Raw genomic sequence first — 20552 nt, 5'->3', positions numbered from 1 at the left:
TTGTTTTACCTTTAAGGCACAGCAGCCCTTAATGGAGCATTAAAAGCCAGACAGTGGAGGAGACTTGGGATTACAATATGTGGGCATGTGTGGGTAGATGCAGACTTCCACAGGAGCTCAGGAGACCATGTTGTTCATAGGAATGACACTTGTGGGGAAGGGGTTCCTACAGAAACCACACAACACTGGTGTGTCGGGAGAGTGTTGGGGAGTTTGCTTCTCTCCATTATCTAAAGTTGCACACAGAAAACACCTTTAAACATGCCATAGCCAGAGAGAAGAGGCTCCCCACAGAGACTGGACTCTAGTTTTAGCCTTAGCTAAAACCACTATAGCTCATCCTTGGGTCCAAATTAATCGACAAACTCCTATCGTCAAAAGGTTTCTGAGTCCATGTGTTTTAAGTTCTTATTTAGTCTATGTAAGGAACTTCATTTCAGGGCAGCATGATACAAGAGTTCGGAGAACTCTAAAGAGTTGGTATGTAATGCTGGAGGTCTGTTTGGAACATTATTTTTCTACTTTTGGTGTCTTAGGATTGAGGTCAAGTCTGACCAGCACCCTCATGCAAGCCACTGATGAAAGTGACAGAAAACACTGTTCCTGCTAAAAGTACTAAGTTCATGAACTTTCCTAACTATTGTCTTGAAAATGCATTTTTATATAGCTAATTTTCCCTTAAGATAAAACATAATTTTAAAAATTGGTATTCACTACAGCCGGATAAAGTGCTGTTTTTCCTTAATGTTGGCAAGTAGTGATTAATTTTAGCAAAATTGCAGATTTTACTAGGTATCCTTTATTACATTCTCCCCAGGGAAAATGAGGGGTTTTATTTAAGCATATTGCTTAAGGGAAGAAAGAAAGCTGTTAAATTTGTAAATCAATTTCACATAAGTTCTGTTTACACTAATTTATCATATATTTTACACATAATGGTGCTCATTCTTTGCATTATCCATGACAACTAAAATATTTTTTCTTTACTAATTTCTATGTTTCTAGGATGGAGCTTAATCGTTGATAGATATTTTCAGATTTATCTCTTACTTTTGTGTTTCTGGTTGTAAAAAGACATTTTCATGACCAATTGAAGGGGAAATTTCTGGTTTTGTTGGAGACCCAGTAGTGTCACGTGATGTTTTTCTGGAAACTGTCTTATGAGAGGATGTTTTGCTAAGAACAGACACGTGGTGTTTTCTGGAAGCTGTCAGATCTGATGTTTTGCTGGAGCAGACACTTGAGAGGTCAGAGAGGACATGTGACATTTGAAAAGAGTGTAAGTGTAACCCAACAGACAGTGGATGACGCTATTGCATTGGTTTGCCTTGCTTTCTTTGCTGATCATTGCTTGTTCTGACTCTGTAGAGAGAAACACACCAAAGAACTTTTGGTGATGTTCTGGCTGCTTCTTGCTGCTTCCATGGTTTCTTCTGGATCGAGCCATTGCTACTGATTTGAGTGTACTGGCTGCTGACAATGAATATTGGAATCACCTCAAAGAACTACTTCCAAACATGTCCACGTCCCCCTTGTCCTATTAGCCATCTCCCTTCCCTATTTTTGGTGGGTGGGTTATAAGGAAGTTGAAGCATAAGTTAAGCATTTAAGTAGGTTTTGAAAAATATAAGCCAACAATGGATCATACATGTACTTTAAAAGCACTCCTCTAGACCTACTACCTTGTACATGGATCTTATGTTACATGTTAAACATGTTATGTTCTCATGCTAAAAGTTTGTTTTAAAATGACATAGGAGGAGGCAGAGGCAGCTCAGTGGGTAAAGATACTTGCTAGCAAGCCTTAGGACCTCAGTTGACTCCTGGGACCCACACGGTAGAAGAGAAAAAACTGACTCCTTGCAAGTTGTCCTCTGACTTTCACATTACACACATACACACACACACACACACACACACACACACACACACACACACCACACAAATAAATAAACAAACAAGCTGAAAATAAGAAATGCAAATGACATGGGAAGAACAGTAAATCTAGAAGTGGTACAGTTCTATAATGTAATCGCAGAGGCACTGGCGATAAAATGTATACATATAAATATATAGAAAGATGTAAATCCATGTAAATGATGAAGTGCTAAAAGGCTTCGTCTGATCAGCAGCGTGATTCTGCCAGGCTCTGCACTGGCTGCAATCTCGTGTCAGGGTCTGGGAGGTGAGCATCCTCGTGACAGCCTTCATGACAGTCCTCATACATCCTCATAAAGACATGATGTGGGCAAAGAGGCAGGGAGGAAGGCAAATTGAGGCTCACTTTCTAACCCATGCTAAGTTGAATTCATTCGACCTGACTAACTCCTCTCATTCAGTTTCCCTGTCTGAAAATTGGAGTAGTTGCCTCTGCAGGCCCTGGAGAGACAGTGAGGGTTACAGGTGCTCAGTGCTGACACCCAGGGAGCCAGACACATTATAGTCTCCATCCTGTAGCCTCTGGTCCTGGCCTTCCAGGTGACCATGTTGGGAGATATCAAGGGATACTTTGGTGCAACTTACGGGACATATCCCACTACCTGGACATTTTTCTTGGACTGATGATAAACTTTTAAAACATAGAACTTTAGAGCCCTGATGCAATGGGATATGAGAAAAGTAAGTCTGTGTCTGAAGCTGGGTCCGTCAAAGTGGAGGACCATCGGTGGCATGACGGACTCCCACACTGCTCTCTCACCAGAGAAACCCCCAGGGTCTGTTGCTTATTCTGAATGAAAAAGACAGAAAAAAGCATTTGAATGTTAGAATAACCAGCCTATTTGCAAGAAGCATATGAGAGCGCATTCTCTGTCAACAAGGCTTGGCTCTCAGTCTTTCACCATGATGTCGTGTTTGAGGCCTGCTGGCAGGCTTGTTTCATCTGTGTGTATCAGAGCTATGAGAAATCCACAGTTGTGCTGTTGGTTTAGGCAAAGGCTCCCTGCAGCCTTCTCCACAGTGACCGTTCTTCCCCTGCTCACATCAATTGGAGTCTCGGCAGCCCTTGACAGACTGTGATGGATTTTTGTGCTTCAGGCCTTATTAGACACACAGCACTGGTCCCATTTTTGTTTGTCTCATTTATGGCCAATCGAATCTCCTGTGGAAATCTTGTCGCCCTTCATCAGCTGACTCCAGAGTCTCTATCTGGGTCCTCTCTTGTACATTACAATCCTCATTTCTTTCTGCTTGACAACTTCACACGGGTGCCTCGCAGATGCAGCCAGCTCCTCGTTGTGCCAGCCTGCCCTCCCCGCTAAGCCTATCTTCCTGGCTCGTGGTATTACTGGTCTCTCAGCTGCACAGACATAGATCTGTTATCCTGCCTTTAGTATACAAAATATAAGGGGTGAGTAGAGGTTCAGAATAGCCGATTGATACAAACCCTTTGGCAGAGACTCCTCATTTAATTGTGGTATGTTCTCAGACTCACATGTCTTTCCTCATGAACGCCAACTTGTGCGTTCCCATCCATGCACAGCTCTGGGTGACACTGTGCTTTCTCTAGAATGTGAATAAAGCTTCGTGTTCTCTACCACATCAAGTGCCACTGCATCAAAAGTTCAACCTCTGTCTTGTTCCCTAAGAGCCCCACATCGCAGACAAATCCTTTGAAACCCACTTTTTGCTGAGCAGTTTTAGACACTGTCAGAAACATTTACTAACACATTACCAGTTAGTCTTTATAACATTTTGATGGTATTTATTTCCTCCCTCTTTGAAATAAGGAAACAATCTTAGAAAATTCAGTTAAATTGCAAAAATATTATGGTTGGGAAGAAGCATTGGGGAAATTTAAATCCAAATTATTAAACTATTAACACTAGAGCTTTTCCCTTATTTGGTTTTAGATTCATGTTTTCTCTCATGTGAAATTCTACAGTATCCATTCCATGCAACTTACATATCAAAACCTTACTCATTGCCCAAGACATGTCAAATAGCATTTCTTTCTTGAATGTCTCCTGTTGCCCTCACTTGGAGGTCCTGTGTCCTATCTTTAAGTGGCTACTTTTGGATACATTCCTGGTACTAGTGATTGGCTGAGGGTTTTCAATCTCATCTCCACTAGGCCATGGGCTTTGTAAGAAAAGCGATTATGAGTTAGTTATGCCTGTCTCCCTGGGCCTAGCCCAAAGCTAGCCTGTCTTCTTCTAATTGCTCGATGTACAAATGAATTGGCCTACAAACACAGACAGAAGATGCAGTCTTAGCACTGATAAAACATGGTGTGAATGCTCTGAGTCAGTCCCTGTATGCCACTGGACACCACAGTGTTCTTTTATAATATTAAGTGGGTAAAGATGGCCCAGAAAGCAAGCACCTTACTAAACATTAGGTTTTAATAGTAAATAGGTTGTACGGTCTGTTCATCTGAATAACGTGCTTCGTCGGGTTATGAGTGGATAGACACTGTTGCTGCCCATCTTGTCCTTATACAGATGCTATTCCACGAGAGACAGTGAGCAAGTGTCCACTAACCCCTGACGGGAAACAGAAGACCAAAGTATAGGCTTAGAGTTTTAAAAACCTACTTTTAATAAAGGCTCTCAAATGCTTCAACCTCCCTTCTAAAGGGAGAAAAGGAAGGGGAGAAAAGATGGTAAGTAGGACAAGGGGGTGCGGACTTAATTGGATGTAGTTCCTTAGGGCGTTCCAGTCTCCATTTGTCAGGATACCAGCAGTCCAGTTCGGTAATGTCAGGATACCAAGCATGAATAAGAAGCAGTGGCATAAACTAGCGGAAGCCACCAGGCCTCAGCCAAATCAACAAGAGTCAGTAATAGTGACCAGGACCAGCCAGATGCCAGGAGAAATTCTCTGCTGTGTCTCTCTCAATGAAGCAAAAGTCAACAAAGATAAAGACTCATGACCAACAAAGTGTGGCAAAGCTAGCTTTGCAAGTGTGCTGTCATTGTCCATTGGGTCCTATTTAGACTCTTTCCAAACAGCATGTGTGCTCCCATGGGTCTTCCCTTAGCACAACAACATGTGAGTCTGCTCGCATGTGAGTCTATATTACCTGACATATCCAGAAACTTCCACTTCACAAAAGTATGGGCAATACCAAAGTCCAACTTGGTGAACCAGTAAGTTCACTGGGGTAACTAACAGGAGTGTGAATAAGGAAGGAGCTACTTTCAGGAACAGAAATGATTCAAAGGAGGCAGTAGCAAAGCTCACTCCTGAGTGGATGACAGCACATGAAAGCTCAATACCCTGCAGGGAGCTCAGCAGGCTGGAGATTGTCCTTCCTGGGTAGCTGGACTGGTCTCTGCCTCTTAGGCAGATTGCCTGGTCTGAAAGTGTCACTCACTCAGCAATCTTTACTACTTGCATAAGCTTGAAGAGTGAAGAGATTATCAGTTTCAGGGACATCCTGAAGCTACTGAGTTGTTTACTTCCTGAGTTTTAAGGAGCTTCCCTACAGGAAGCAACGTATCATCTTCCTTTAGAACATCATGAGTCTTAACCAGTTTCCCTCTAAGATGGGAGCCTCTATCTCACAGGAAATGCTACATAGCATATACATCAGTGTTTTTCTCCAGGGCAATAACTCAACTCCTGTGCTAGGCAAATGAATTATGTGGTTAGTGTTAGCAACAAGACAGGCTTTTTATCTGAGTCTATGGAGCAATGATAACCAATTAATTATGAAGTCTGGAGCCATCCCTGTCCAATGTTAAAAACCCAGCAAAATGACATGTGAAACTCATGAAAAGGCACACCAATGCAAAAGTTTACCCAGCATTATACATACAGTTCAAACACTGAAATAACTCAAATGTCTACTAACTGACAATGGATAAATAGACGTGATATAATCATGTCATGGAGTATTATTAGTAATAAAAGGAACTAAAGTATTGCTATGTGCTACAACATGGATCAACTGTAAAAACTTTCGGCAGAATGAAAGAACCCAGCCAAAATGGCCATGTCTTGTATAAGTACTTACACGGAACAGCCAGAATAGCCCAAGCTATAGCTACAGAAAGTTGGTTAGCAGTTGCCTAGGACTTGAGAGGAAGGCTCCGGGTGAAAATAGAGAGCTATGCTAACGGTTCCGGATTTCCTTTTGGGGTAATGAATATTCTAATACAGACAGTGGTGGCACATGCGCAGTTTAGTGAAGGAGCCGCCTAAGGGCCGGGCGCTAACCAGCTGTGCCACTGGAGCTCAGCGGCCAGCGAGCATCCTGGAGGCCACTGAATTGCCTGCTGTAAAAGGAGCAAATTATGTGGGATGTGAAATATAGCTCCTGGAAGCTGTTATTTGTTAAGGCTGTCAAAGCAGCGGAGCAGATTATTATGGAATAGGGAGATACGCTAGCCAGTGGTTACAGCGGATGCTAAACACTGAAGCAGAAGTTCCGTACTTGGATATCAGACTTCTGCCGTCTTACTATGGATCATAAGATTAAACATTGGTTGGTTTAGATCAGGAAATGCTCTCTCTCAAAATATTTCTTTACTCTTTTGTGTCCTGAAAAGACAAAAATGATCATTTTATCATTTGTCTAATAGGGTCCTTTTATATTTTTATATTAATTTTGAAAGGCCTTTAACACAAGTGAGCCTTCTCATCTTCTCTCCACATGTATACATTTGGATGCAAACAGTTTTAAACTCATCTCAGAGCGCTGACCCAGACCGTAGGGTGAAGGCTGTAAAAAGCAGCTCTGGTGTTAACGACTGCTACATGCTATAGGCCAGCTGGGACCTCACAGAACGCTGGGCCACAGAAACGCTGTAAGTGAATGGCAGAGAAACAGTCTATAAATAGGAAGGCCAAAGATTATCAGCCAAAACACACAGATACTGGAGAGGCCACACAGAAAGCCGTAAGGGTACCATCAGGATACTGTTAGGGCAGAGTGATCTCTGCACCCACAGATGGCAGTAAAAATACTACCTTCCCCTGAGCTGAAGTGAGGGATTAGCTTAAACCTCCTTTCTCCCTCTCTGGTTTCCAGCCAGCTCTCCAGAGAGAAAAGCTGGCCCTGGAAAGATGAGGGAGTGCTAGCTCTTATCTGGGATCCCCACTTGCTCTTAAAAAGCCAACACACAGGAATGGGGTGGGTGGTTCTGGTTTGTAGAGAACATCTTGCTTCAAAGATGTTCAGAGAGCCTAAGGAAACTCCAACCCACAATACCCGGGTGTGAGCCCAGAAGAGGAGTTTGCGCTTTCTTGCCATGATTTTCAGGAGGCAGGCTGAGAGTCTTCTCCTCGCCCAAGTCTTCAGACTTCCAAGTTGCTGCGCCTGCATTTTGGAGTGAATTAATTTCTTTGAGGCAGAATTTCCCTCCTCTTTGTCTTTAACCTCCTCCTCATTGCCTCAAGCTCACCTTTGTCTCCCAGGTTTCCCCAGCTCCCTCAGGCAAAATTACTCATTTCCCACTTCCACACCCCTAAGGCTTCCTCCAGCAGAGCCTTTAAAATTGCTCAATCCTCCCTCCCCAGAGACTAAGGGCTTCAAAAATGAGGATTACAGTAGACATTTTAAAACTCCACCACTTAGCATGTCTGGTATATAGTTAAGTACTTAATGGATGTTTTTCAAATTCCACGAGTAAAAGATCCTAATATGTCCCCTGAGAATGTAAAGTGGAATCTTGGCCTAGAAGGGACAAGAAAAGAATATGGTTGAGCTCTCTCTCTCTCTCTCTCTCTCTCTCTCTCTCTCTCTCTCTCTCTCTCTGTGTGTGTGTGTGTGTGTGTCTGTGTGTGTGTGTCTGTGTGTCTATGCATGTGTGTTAGAAAACAACATTGAAGTGAATAGCCAAACCAACAAGACCAATAGTCTCTTGGGAATATCTCTGGCCCAGCGATGGATGGATATAGATAAGGTGGGTACATGGGTGTGTGCTGGGAATAATCTTCAAGTCATATGATCATGGTTGTATTTACTTATTAGGGCTGGATAGCGGAACAACACAGACTGGATGACTTTAACAACAGGAATTCACTGAACTCCATCTTTAGATCTAAGCAGTGTTGACAGGGCTGCTTTAAACACACAGTCAGATGGTAATTGGAATCGGCAAATGTGGAGCCTGGATGCTCACACAGACTCTAGCTAACCTGGCAGGCCTCTCCCAGGATGTCAAAAGATTCATGATGCCTGAGTTTGCGCACTGCACTCTGTATTCCTTAGGTTAATTGGGTACCACACATGAGAACCACCAGTAGTGTTAAAGTTGGCACCGCTCTGTAGTAACCCAGGTTGGCATCATGCATGAATCTGGAAAGGGAGAGGTGGCCAGCTCAAGTCTTGGTCCTTCTTTATAGAGTGAGACACTGTCCAGCTGAAGACGTGTGTCCCTGTACTGGGCTGGCAGGAAGGTGGCTGCAGGAGCACATCATATGGGAAGTCATGCTGCAGAGAACGGCCCCAGCTATCATGGCTGCTCCTGGAAAGAGCAATATGAGAGTCACTTCCAGGGATGGAATAAGTCGAGTCAAGGCTGGCCCTCCAGAGGTACACGTCTCTGCTTCGAGTTCTTATTTCCCTGTGTGAGGTTTCCTAGGAGGTGCTCACTTGGGATTCTTAATCAGCGTGTACACCGTATGGCCAATCTTGTGCCAAGCGACTCAAAATGTATGGGTCAACCTAGGATTTCTTATGTCAAGCATTAGGGTGTGCAAGCTACTGATATAACTGGCTGGAATGAGAGAACGTCACCTGAAGTTCTGCTGGTCTGGGGCCTCAAGAGCAGCGCTCAGCCTTTGCTTGCCTCTGTGTGTGTGTGTGTGTGTGTGTGTGTGTGTGTGTGTGTGTGTGTGTGTGTGTGTGCGTGCATATGCATGCGTGCGTGTAGAGCATGGAGACATGCAAGCTTAGGTCTTTACACCACATGTAGTGCTCAGACTGCTGGATGCAGAGCAGGTCAGTGCCATCCGCCCCCATTCACCTCTGAGCTCCTTGACACAAACTCTTCCATTTCTCATTCTATTTCAACTTTCCTTGAAGTTATAGCAAAAATGAAATTCCCCTTCTGTTCTTTCTTTTTCCTTTTTTTCTTTTTTAGTGCCTAAAGTTTTTTTAATCCTGATGTTGCTCAATGCTGCTGATGGAGTAAGGTTAGAAGGGAGCTCTTGAAGAAAGCTGCTGGGGGTGAAACGCTAAGATGTTTTCCAGAAGGTTCCTTTTGGCAGTCTATAATGAGAAAGTTATGAGTTCTATTTCTAAAAATGAACCCCAAGAGAAAAATGAGAAATTCTGTCAGAGGTTTATATTAAAGAATATTTACCCGAAAGCTGGTCATGGTGATGATGTTCTTGTAACCCAAGTACTTGGGGTGGGGTGGGAGACAGTAAGGAGTTCAAGGTTATCCTTAGATATGCAGTAAACAAGGATATACCCTAGACTATACAACATTCAAAACACACACATTTATAAGAAACCATAAAATTTAAATATTAGATATTTAAAATTCTGTTGTATCACACACACACACACACACACACACACACACACACACAAAATCCCCTATAAATTATAACATATATTTTCTTAAGCTGATAAAGTAGGATGTGGACTGGAGAGATGGCTCAGTGGTTAAGAGCACTGACTGCTTTTTCAGAGGTCCTGAGTTCAATTCCCAGAAGGTGGCTCACAACCATCTGTAATGAGATCTAATGTCCTCTTCTGGTGTGTCTGAAGACAGCTACAGTGTACTCACATACATAAAACAAATAAATCTTTTTTTAAAAAAAAAAACCCTCTCTCTAAAGAGAAATATACTGTATTGTTAAAAAAAATGATTATTTTTAGGTCGGGAGTTCCCACAGGGCTGAGAAGTCAGAAGACGAGAACTCTTGAGATGTTGCCACCCAAATCTTCAGAAAAATTGTGTCATGATTTTCACCTTCTCTGGAGCTGGGCTCAGCCCATTTGCAGGGTTGAAAACCTGAGTCTGGGGTGGAGACTGGAGGTAGGAGTCATACAAGAATTCTGTTGAACTGTTGGGAAACTGCTTAGGGCAGTCACTGGGCTTCTAGAAATGTCTATTTCAGAGATAAGGCCGCCTGTACTTGCTAATGTGGGCCAGTAATTCTAGCCATTGAGGCCAGGCAGGGGGACTGTGAATTCAAGGCCAGCATGAGTAACTCAAAAACAGAAATAAAAAGAAAAGAAAAGGCCAAGGACTCAGCTCAGGGTCTCCAGGAAGATATAGAACAGAGGGGCCCTCCGAGGCCCCTCTGAGGGCCAACGAAAGAGGTATCTGAGTTTGAAAATCCCTCTGTACTTTTCCAAACACACCTTTACTAGGACCGGGTGAACAGTGCAGTCAGAGAAGTTTGGTAGACAAAAATCTGAAGACAAGGCTGTTATCCAAAGGTGATTTCCCATGGAAACTATATTCTGAGTTTTAAACAATGAATTCCAATCTGCACTTCCAGTATCCAGGCAATTCTTCTATCTGAATGGTTACCACATTCTCGGGCTTTCAACTGGAATTGAAAATTCCCCATCCCCACTCTCATGTAACTGAAAGTCCAGAAAACCTTCCGTCTTCTCACAACTGAGAAGACAGGTGTCTGCTGCTAGAGGCCCGACTGCACTGAGTCTGAAGCTAAGTTATGTATCAGATTGGGGTCTTTACTTCATAATTGTTGGGGTTTAAATCTCGGCTCGTGTCCCGCCAGACCACAACAAGCCAACATGGTTCCACGTGGAAAGGTTTAACGAGAGAAGAAGAGTAGAAGAGGGGAGAAGTAAAGGCCGGCCATAAGCATGTGGAAGGAGGGGGGCGGGGTAAAAGGGACAAAGGGGAAGAGGGCAGGAGAGCAGAGAGAGCAAAGGGAGAGGAGGGGGCAAGCAGCTCCCTAAATAGCGTCAGGCAAACCTGGTAACTGTGGAGCAGAGCGAACCTGGCTGTTGCCAGGTAACTGTGGGGGTGGAGCTTAGACAGAATACCAACAATAATGAGCTGAGTCCGCTCCCTTTATATGGAGGGATGGCAATGGAGTGAAGGAAAAGGGTCTATCTTGGGAGCCCTGCTCAGTCACGCTAGTCTGTCTGTCCGTCTTTCTCTCTCTCTGTCTTCCTTCCTTTCTCTCTGGAGACACGGCTTTCTACATGCCACATAAGCATTCTGCCACTGAGCTACATCCTCAGCTAGACAGTTTGAGTTTTGGAGTAATCCCTTAAAGTGTTATACATTCATATTGCATAAGCCTTTTATAGATAGACATGGAGTACAAAATAATAATGGCTTGATAACACTGAGTATGTACACAGGCAAATAAATGGGCTATCCCCTGTTCATTCCCCTTATTACTGCTATATACATAAAGGAGGCTTTAGATGCGATGTGGAACCAGGTTTGAAAAAATAACGTCAATGAGAGGTGACTTGGGCTGGCAATGACTTCCAAGACTTTCTCTTGATTGAGCACAAATTGTCGCACAATGAAAGGGACTTCTTAGGTGTCACTTTCTCCTTTGCAGAGTGAAGAAGACAAGAAATAAAAGCTGCAAGGACTATATTGCCCATTCACAGCTTGCACCATAAAGACTTTAACTGGATTAGTGATATTAAAAATGTTTTCACTGTGAAAGCCCTTGGTTCTAAACAACACCCTTTGTACTTAGTGAGAAGAAAAGGCAGAGTGCCTCATATGGTTTCTAGTCTAGAAAACCCCAGGTTAGAAATCTCCATTGGTTAGACTCCTTCCTGTGAGTGAACACGGCTTCACTTTGGGTTTTCAGAACTGCTGGGTCAGCTGAAGACCTGTGTGTCAGAAACACAAAGCCGGTGGGTTCTGTGTGGTAAGAGTGAAAAGAACCCACAAAGAGTGTTGTCCAGGCTGGATCTGGCGTCCCTTACCCTGTGAGCTATCAACAATAACTACCAGGAGAATCAGAGATGGACACCAAGAACTAAAACATTAAGTGAACACTTTAGTGCCTGTGTGGTCCCCTCTGACCCAGAGTCTGTGACTGGTGCATGGCTGTCCTGTCCCTTGCAAGAACATTCCCATGTACAAGGCAGAGTGTGGCTTTTGTCCCAGAGGACTGCAGGCTCTGTTCTCATCTTTAGCTTTGTCATTCTAGAAGGGAATAGCAGAGTCAACACAGAAGACAAAAATATTGGAATAATGGCAGTGGTGTGCACGCATATGTGTGTATGGTGGTGTTGCTGTTTTGATTTGTTTTTTTTTTATTAAGTATTTGTTAAAGGCACAGAGTTTTTCCTCAGTTCCTGGATATGTTCTATATGACAGTCATTAAATATCTTCCTTTACTCAAGCCCTCATTTACTCATGTATATTATATAAGCAAAAACGTCTCCTTGAGTTTTAAATAGATTTGTATATGGGATGCTTATGACAATGCCTGGTCTTCATAAGTGGCAGCTAATGTATTATTTGTAAAGAGAATTCTCTCTTAAGGTCCAATCCTATTATAGGGCTATATTCTAATGAATTCCACCTCATACATTCATTAAAGTTTTGCAGCATGGCAAAAAGACACAGTTCCCTGGGTTCTAAATAACTCAGACCAGGAGACCAACAAAGTAAATGGTCACCATTCACCCATGTTATGACTCTCTGCGTCCTGAGGCCAAGGACGTTGCTGCACAGATTATGGCAGGGGCACAGCAGTCGCTTGTCTTTGACTGCACCTGAGGCAACACTGTAGAGAGTCCTGATGCTCGTGCCTTTCTCAGGCCTCTTCTTTAAAAAGATTTCTTGCTGATGACGTCCATACAGTGTCACAAAAATGCTTCGTTCTGTACAATTTTGATTGTATCCTGTCTGGGGTGGTTGCTATGACTCCGGTACGTGATTGTGATGACTAAGGTGCAAGTCGGTTTCAGCCAAGGATGTGCGGTGGGAATTATGAAACCACAAGCTTCCGGAAGCAGCTCAGCGCAGAGGATTTTAAAACAATGGATGACTGGAGTCTGGGGGGTGGGGCGGCGGCCTCACTCACGTAGTACATCACAAGCACATTATTAGGAATGGGAAACGGGGAAAGAACTGTTTCTGTTTTGACTTACAAACCGTCCTGGTGTGAACAGAGTTATGTCGGAGAGGGGGCATTCCTGCTGCTCTCTTGCCAGAGCATACTTCCTTCCTGTTGAGTGGAAAGTTTAGTCTTTCCTACCAGACGCAAATGCAGCATTCAGAAGCTCGGAGCCAACCTTCCAGAAGTCTCCGATCTTAGCCGATCTAAAATCAATGAGCCAAAGGCATTTGCCAACCAGCACGAATCTATTTTTTTTTTTTGTTCCTTCACATGGTTGGTTGCCAGCTGGAGTTTTCAATGGAGAGAAGAGACTTCCAAATGTAGAAGCTGTGTACACAGACTGGGAAGAGAAGATATAAGCATACAGGCTACGACCGGCTCCATGGGCCGAGGAGAGAGCCGCGTAAAACGAAAACTCAGTTTTGTGGTTCACAGGCTCAGTAGAGCTGAGAAGCTGGGAGTAAACCCTTACCCGGCTGGAGGTTTCAGTCGACAAGCTTCTCTGCACCCAAAGGCACAGGCCCACAGAGTTGTCACTGGGCCACCTTTGGAAGAGCACAAGATTTGTTGGAATGATTTCGGATACAGGACATCCTGTGCTTATTGCTCTAGGAAATATTACATAAAACTTTTGGAGTATTTTCCTCTTTCAAATTGAGATTTGTCAAGAGCGCCAGGCTGATAAGGAGTTTACTTAGGAAATGACGCAGCGAGGGACCACATAACAGGCCCCACGTGATCTCACTGGGCTTCTCAAAGTCGGTGGACAGAACTGCTGACTTTAAACAGCCCAGACACCGCCCCATCCTTTGCCCATGTTGGGATGCTCGTGCCATCATGGAAGCAGATACGTTCTTGGAAGCTCCCAAAAGCCGAGAGAGAATCTGACGGTCGTAATGGCCCAGGTCTGTTAGCCTGTACCGGAGAGGAGGCTGAGGAAGGATTAGCACGGGGGCCTGGAGTTGTAGTCAACCTGGGCTACAATGAAAGACACTTAAAGAAAAACCAAACAAAATGATGAAAGGAATGATCTAGAAACCAGAGCTCTTGGGTCCATCTGTGGACTACTGGAGTCTAATATGTCACAGGAAATTGAGACCATTTCATAGTTACCCTAATTAGCAACTAAGTGGACATGAACTAGGTCCTTCCTAAAATCAGGAAGTTAAGTGAGAAAGTCTAAATGACTGGTCTCCTTCACTTAAAAGATCTGAGGCTGGAGCCAGGGAGATGATTCAGTGCATAAAGTATTTGCTTTGTATTCATGAAGAGCTGAATTCAAGTACCTAGTACTACAAAACAAAACAAAACAAAACAAAACAAAAACAAGCAAGCGTGTCTTTATTCCTAGCACCTGGATTAAAACAGATGGGTGAGTCATGAAGGCTTGTTTCTAGCTGGAATGGAAAGCCTCAGTTTCAGAGACAAATACACTCAAAATGTCAAATGTCTCAAAAAATTAAGACGAAGATTTGTGGAACACACCTGGCACCTGTGGTCTCACATGCACCTATATGAGTGAGTATATTTACAGTACACACACACACACACACACACACACACACACAAACACATACATGCACACACACGGAGGAAGGGATATAAAAGGCTCTAGACAAAACTGAGCTGACCTGGCACATCACAATAACATGTCTGAAGAAAAAGACACCCACAGAAGACACTGGGCAAGCATCCAGTGTAGGGTGAGGTGCAGCTTTGTTAGGCCACACTCTGTCCAGGGCGTTAGCTATTAGACCTACTGCAGACTCTGTGGAGCTGGCAAGTTTCCTCCAAATCACCCTAGTTGTAAGAAATTCCTGTGGATCACATGCAGTTCCTTCATTCTTTTTATTTTGTTATTTTGTAATTAAATTGGTTTTGTCTAGATTTATTCTTTCATGTTATATGTATGTTTTGCTTATGTGTGTGTATTCATACCACATAGGTGTCCAATGCCCTCTGAGTTCAGAAGATGGCATCAGATCCCCAAGAGTTATGGCTATGAGCCACCATGAGAGGGAGCTAGAAACCAAATCTGAGACCCATGAGAGAGCACCAAGTATTAAACACTGAGCCATCTCTCCATCCTGTTTTCTAGCTTTTGAGGTAAACTGTCATTTCTCTTTTATCCAGTTCTCTTTGCATTGACAAACACACCTTTGCCCAGGAGTACAGTTTTGACCACATTCTTTGGGCATTGAAGATATTTTAACACAGGGCCATCTTATATCCTTGTTCTCTTGAAATGATCCACGTGACATAGCTACTGACAACCATGCCGATTAAGCCAATAAAAAGCGTTGATTCTTTTATTTAATGGCCAGACCAAGAGAGGTGCTCTCACCTCTGGAAAGTCTTTTGGAGCCCAAGCTCAGGGTACAGTGTTTCTAAAGGCACAGGTGTAACCGCATCAGTGCAATGGGGACGGGGAAGTACATTAGTGACAGTTGTCTAGTAACGTCTGCTTTCTTTGCAAGGCTGAGCAGTATCTTCCAGACACTATAGTGTGTCTGGACCATGGTCAAGGTCATGGACAGTTCTAGAAGTGTCACCAAGGTGAATGTGGCTGTTGGGGGTGGAAGGACTGAGAAGTGACTGCCAAGGTTGGTGTGGCCCTGGTGGGGACAGAGGCCCTGTTTTGAGCCCCCAGGAGTGTTGATGGCTGCTGTGGGCTTGACGGCTTGTTAGTGTAATTGTGAACACGTTTTACCTTCCTCCAAGGACTGTCCTCCCTGTTGGCCTTAATGACTCCATGAGAATTAAAAACAGCACGTGTCCAGGAGTCGAGGGTGTGGCTATGTCTCAGTAAAGTGGTAAACTCTGGGACCTTCAGGACAGCCATTAAGGCTATGGGACAGGGCTCTAAATATATGAGTTCAAAATATAGATAATTTCTCAACTCTGCAAAATATAAAGATGAGATATGACTTATGAGGCTTCATGAATCCAAAGGAAGAGAAGCAGCTACACTATGGTCTCACCCAGCTAGCGTATTGTCTCTGCTTAACAATGGCAGACAGAGCTCTGAAAAATTTTTTTTTCAATGTTAAGAAAAAAGATGTATGCTTGCTGTCTCTTAAGAGTTAAAGGGCTGGAGTCACAGGATACTGATTCATAAGATAATCAAAAGGAAACCTGGAGTAAATGACTGGATCGATGGATAAGTAAAATAAAAGACTGGACCTGGGTTCCGCAGGAGATGAGCTATCTAGAGAATTCTTTTAGGAAAAAAGAACTGCTTGGAAACACACACACACACACACACACACACACACACACACACACACACACATACACACGAAAGCAAGCAGAGTATAGACAGAGATCTCTTAGAATAGCAAGCAGAACACAGGTCATCAGCTTGGATCCACGATTTGACTTGAGTTCTTCTTCCTCCCCCACTCTCAGACACCCTTTCCCTCAGAATCCCTCTCCATGCCCAGGCTGGTCCTTAGTAAATGACCAGACAGGCAAAGTAACATCAAGACAGATGCACTAACTTAGTCATTTCAATTTTATAAGGGAAAATGGCTAGATTTAGCAAATAAAACACAACCTCCCCCCAGTTAAATTAGAATTTTGGGTACAGAGCATGTAAAATTTTAAGAATGTTATAAATGAAACAGCTTGAAAAATGTTCACTTTCTATCTAGAGTTAAAATTTAGCAGAGACCACGTACAGCTCAGTACACAAGGTTTCTTACTACCATGCTTTTCAGACAACCTGAGTTTGATCCCTGGAACCTATATGTTGGAAAGAGAGAACGGACTCCAGGAAGTTGTCCTCTGACCCCCACAGGTGTACACGCACGCACACGCGCACACGCACAAATGTAAAAATAACTTGAAAACTGAACAAATATCCTATCTCTTATCTGTCAGTCCTATAAATATAGATCTAAAGGTAGTGAGAGACCAGACCAACTCCAATTTTGGTCTAGGCTCCATTAGAGAATTCGACCTGAGGTTAAACAAAGAGCCTCCAGGTCGCTCACTAACAAGCCTTCACCTAGCTGTAGTCTCTAGGTCACTCCCCAACGACTACCAGTCAGGAGAAAGCAGAAGTTACAATTGTACCTGAAGATACTCACTCACTTATGAAAGTTTGTAGTTTGTCTCCCAGCACCAGCCAATCATCTTAAAGGGCAGCAAATTCTGTTAATAGCCCTCTGCCCAATCAGATTGTGCCATGGTGGAAAGCCCCTTGCATGTTTGCTTGTCTCTATAAACTCTTGCTTCAAACTGGGCTCCGGGTTTCACTCTCCTGCCCTGTTGCATCAGGGACTATGGTGTGGCCCAAGCTCGAGCTTGAATAAGGATCCTAGTGCAATTACTCTAGGTGGGCTTTTTGGGGTCTCGAAATCGGCTCAGCAGTAGCTTTGGTTTCGGCCCAACAACTCTTTGGAAGATTTTTACCTCAGATGGACATGTTTTGTGATATATATTTAGCTCTTCTCGTTAGATTCTATTCTGTGTATGCTTGGTTCAGCTTTAGGAATTCTTAGACCTGAATGGTCTTTGAAAAGATTTTACCACTAGAGATTTTTCTGGCGACGTTTGAAACCTCCTTGAGGGAGGAGAATATCAAGTACCGCCCTCCAATTGGTAGGGGCCATGGGAAAGTCCCTTACACTATGCTACTGGCAAAAGCTTCACGACTAAGAACTATTCTGGCTTTTGGACAGGGAGAGCTTAGAGGACAAAATGTAGCTAACAAGATAGATGGCCTCTTGAGAATAGCTTACAAAATTAGGATGCTAGTTGTTGCATCCAGAAATTGTGTTACCTGTTGACTCTATACTAAGTTTGGGTGGTGTTTTCCTTCACGCGGCGTCTCAGCCGGGTTCCAGAGGGAAAGTCTGACATCATATCTGTAAAATACTTGGCATTATTCCTTCTTTCATCCATCTTGAAGACAGTATTAAAAACAACTGACCACTGTCTGGACAAAGAGGCACGGCAAGATTCAGGTTTCTACACGGTTTGGATAACAGAAGAATTTGTTCAGCTCTTCAAAAAAGCAAGATTTTGCCAGATGCGAACGCTGTTATTTGGGTCTGACACACATATAAAATCAAGAGATTGAGCAAGACCATGGGGACATGGGAGAAGAGCATTAGCAGGACTCCTGCTGTGTCCAAAGCAGTTGGTCACAGTGACGGCTTCAGCTATCTCTGCCTTCGCCATGAACAGAGTAGTCAGCCTGTTAGGATGGCTTCTCAAAGGGTGCTCTGTGTCATGGTCCCTCTCTCCATGAAGGTCTTATATACTTTTTTTGCTTAGTGAGAAACATTAGATGAAATTGTGGATTGAGTTTTATATCTATTAGTAACACATTCGGTCTTTATGCCAGCACTACATCGATCTGAAGACTTGATCAAACATGCTGTGTGAAGGGGTGAGGAACCTTTGATCCTGTGTAGATGGAGGATGCCTACAAGATTACCCATCTTGTGTTAATAATTGGTGTTGGCCCAGTGTGGTTTCCATATTTGGACACCACATGGTAATCCTTGCTGTGTATCCCCACTGTTCAGATAAAGGTGGCCCTGGGACACCTTTCTAACAAGGTGTGGCTAAATCACAGGTAGGAAGTGGATATCTCTAGTCTTCTGCAACCAACTTGCTGGGCTGGCTTTTCTCTCCATCCATCCAAGCTCTTGCCAGTTAACCTATTTGAAAATAAAGCACATTGTTCTCCCATTGTATTGACATTGAAAAAAAAAAAAAACAACTGTTTCACACAGTGGTGCATGGGAAACTTTGCCACATGGACTTGTGTTTGCTTAAAATAAACCACCACCATGAATCACATTGTCTGTGTCTTTTTTTTTAAGATTTATTTATTTTATGTATATATGAATACATACTGTCGCTCTCTTCAGACACACCAGAAGAGGACATCGGATCCCATCACAGATGGCTGTGAGCCACCATGTGGTTGCTGGGAATTGGACTCAGGACCTCTGGAAGAGCAATCAGTCCTCTTAACCCCGAGTCATCTCTCCAGCCCTTTTCTCTTTAACCTTTCAAAGGCAGAGATGGCTGCACTGTGTGCCATTTATTCCCTACCCCCAACCTCAAGACAGGCTTTCTCTTTGTAGCCCTGGCTGTCCTGTCTCCCTTTGCAGCCCAGGCTGGCCTTGAACTCAGAAATCTTCCTGCTTCTGCCTCCTGAGTGCTGGGATTGAAGTTGTACACCACCACCTCCTTTCAATATGCTAGTATCTTGCTCCAAATGCTGCAAAAAACACTCAGAAAGCAAAATAAACATCTTTTGAAATTGTGTACCTAATATTTTATGAGTAGTGTAGGATGGGGGGACCTAATGAAAATATTGTTTGCAAAATTCACAGTGAAAAGTATTATGCAAAAAATTGAAATAGAGACTAAGTATGGGTTCTGGGATGGCTGCGAGTGGTAACGATGGGGTGGTAAGGGCATCATTATTGACAGGGTTGTATGGTTAGAACAAAGCTTAGAGGAGGAGGAGGAGGAGGAAAAAGGAGGAGGAGGAAAAAGAGGAGGAGGAGGAAAAAGGAGGAGGAGGAAAAAGAGGAGGAGGAGGAAAAAGGAGGAGGAGGAAAAAGAGGAGGAGGAAGAAGATGAAGAGGAGGAGGAGCAGAATGAGGAGGAGGAGGAGAGGGAGGCCCACACAAAGACTATGGTGTGGGTTAGTGCTGTTCAAGAAAGAACAGAGAAGGAATCCAATGTGTCTAGAGCAAAGGAAGGAGGAGAGAGAGTGGAAGAGTGGATGCAGTTGAGGTCGAAAGCAGGCGGTGTTTGGCCAGTGTTCAGATGCATTACAAATGTCAAAGAGGTCATTGAGGGAATTACAGAAATCACTTCCAGTGACCTGGGAACCTCTGCTGAGTTTAAACACAGCAGTGTGAATTTGTATTTTCTGTTAAATTTATTGTTTATTTATTAATTTATTACTTATTGGAGAGCATCTTGCTATGCAACCCTGGCCTCGAACTTGTTATATAAACCAAGCTGGTTTTGAACTTGCCACAAACTTAGTTTCTCCTGCCTCTGCTCCCTGAGCACTAGAATACACAGGTATGTAACATGATACCCAGTCAAGTTTGCTCACAATCTGAAAACACCTCATTGGTTGTAATGTTGAGAATGGACAGTTCAGGGTACAGGTGAGCAAGACTAAGAAAGAGGACTGTTAGGAAGGAAGGTCAACAGTCAGAAGGTGCTGAAAACTCAACCAGGGAGACAGGTGAGTTCTGAAGGAAAAGCCAATGAGAGTGGCTACCCCAGGGTATGTGTCATGTGACAAGGGAAGGCGAGCCCTCCATGAAGGACGTGCATAGTCCACCTGCTGAGTCTGAAATATCTTCTACACTTCCAAGAAGAGACATTAAGTTGGATACATGTAGGACTCTGGAAGCCTGGACTATATAAATAAACATGTACGTTTTGAATATGCACACAAACACCTACACATACCTCGTGTACATACACAATCTCAAAACTCTAACATAAACATTTGCATTGGAAAAATATTCTTAAACTCTATTTTTCCAAGTTGAACATAGAAACAAGAGAATCTCCCTCTA

At 43.5% G+C, this 20552-nt stretch overlaps 1 long non-coding RNA gene across 2 annotated transcripts; it reads right to left on the bottom strand.

Annotated features, from left to right (window-relative positions):
• Positions 1–4521: 4521 nt before the first annotated feature.
• On the bottom strand, positions 4522–10867 carry LOC120103547 (uncharacterized). 2 transcript variants are annotated; one of them, XR_005506019.2, is made up of 3 exons: positions 10611–10867; positions 9255–9296; positions 4522–8414 (listed from the first exon to the last, which is right to left on the bottom strand). It is a non-coding gene; the product is annotated as an uncharacterized LOC120103547 (long non-coding RNA). The 2 variants fall into 2 exon arrangements; XR_005506020.2 differs by having other exon boundaries at positions 4522–7264.
• Between the last annotated feature and the right edge of the window lie 9685 nt (positions 10868–20552).

This window comes from Rattus norvegicus, chromosome 6, assembly GCF_036323735.1.
Source record: "Rattus norvegicus strain BN/NHsdMcwi chromosome 6, GRCr8, whole genome shotgun sequence".
Lineage (NCBI taxonomy): Eukaryota > Metazoa > Chordata > Mammalia > Rodentia > Muridae > Rattus > Rattus norvegicus.
The sequence above is the reverse complement of the archived record's forward strand: the minus strand, read 5'-3'. Positions and strand labels throughout refer to the sequence as shown.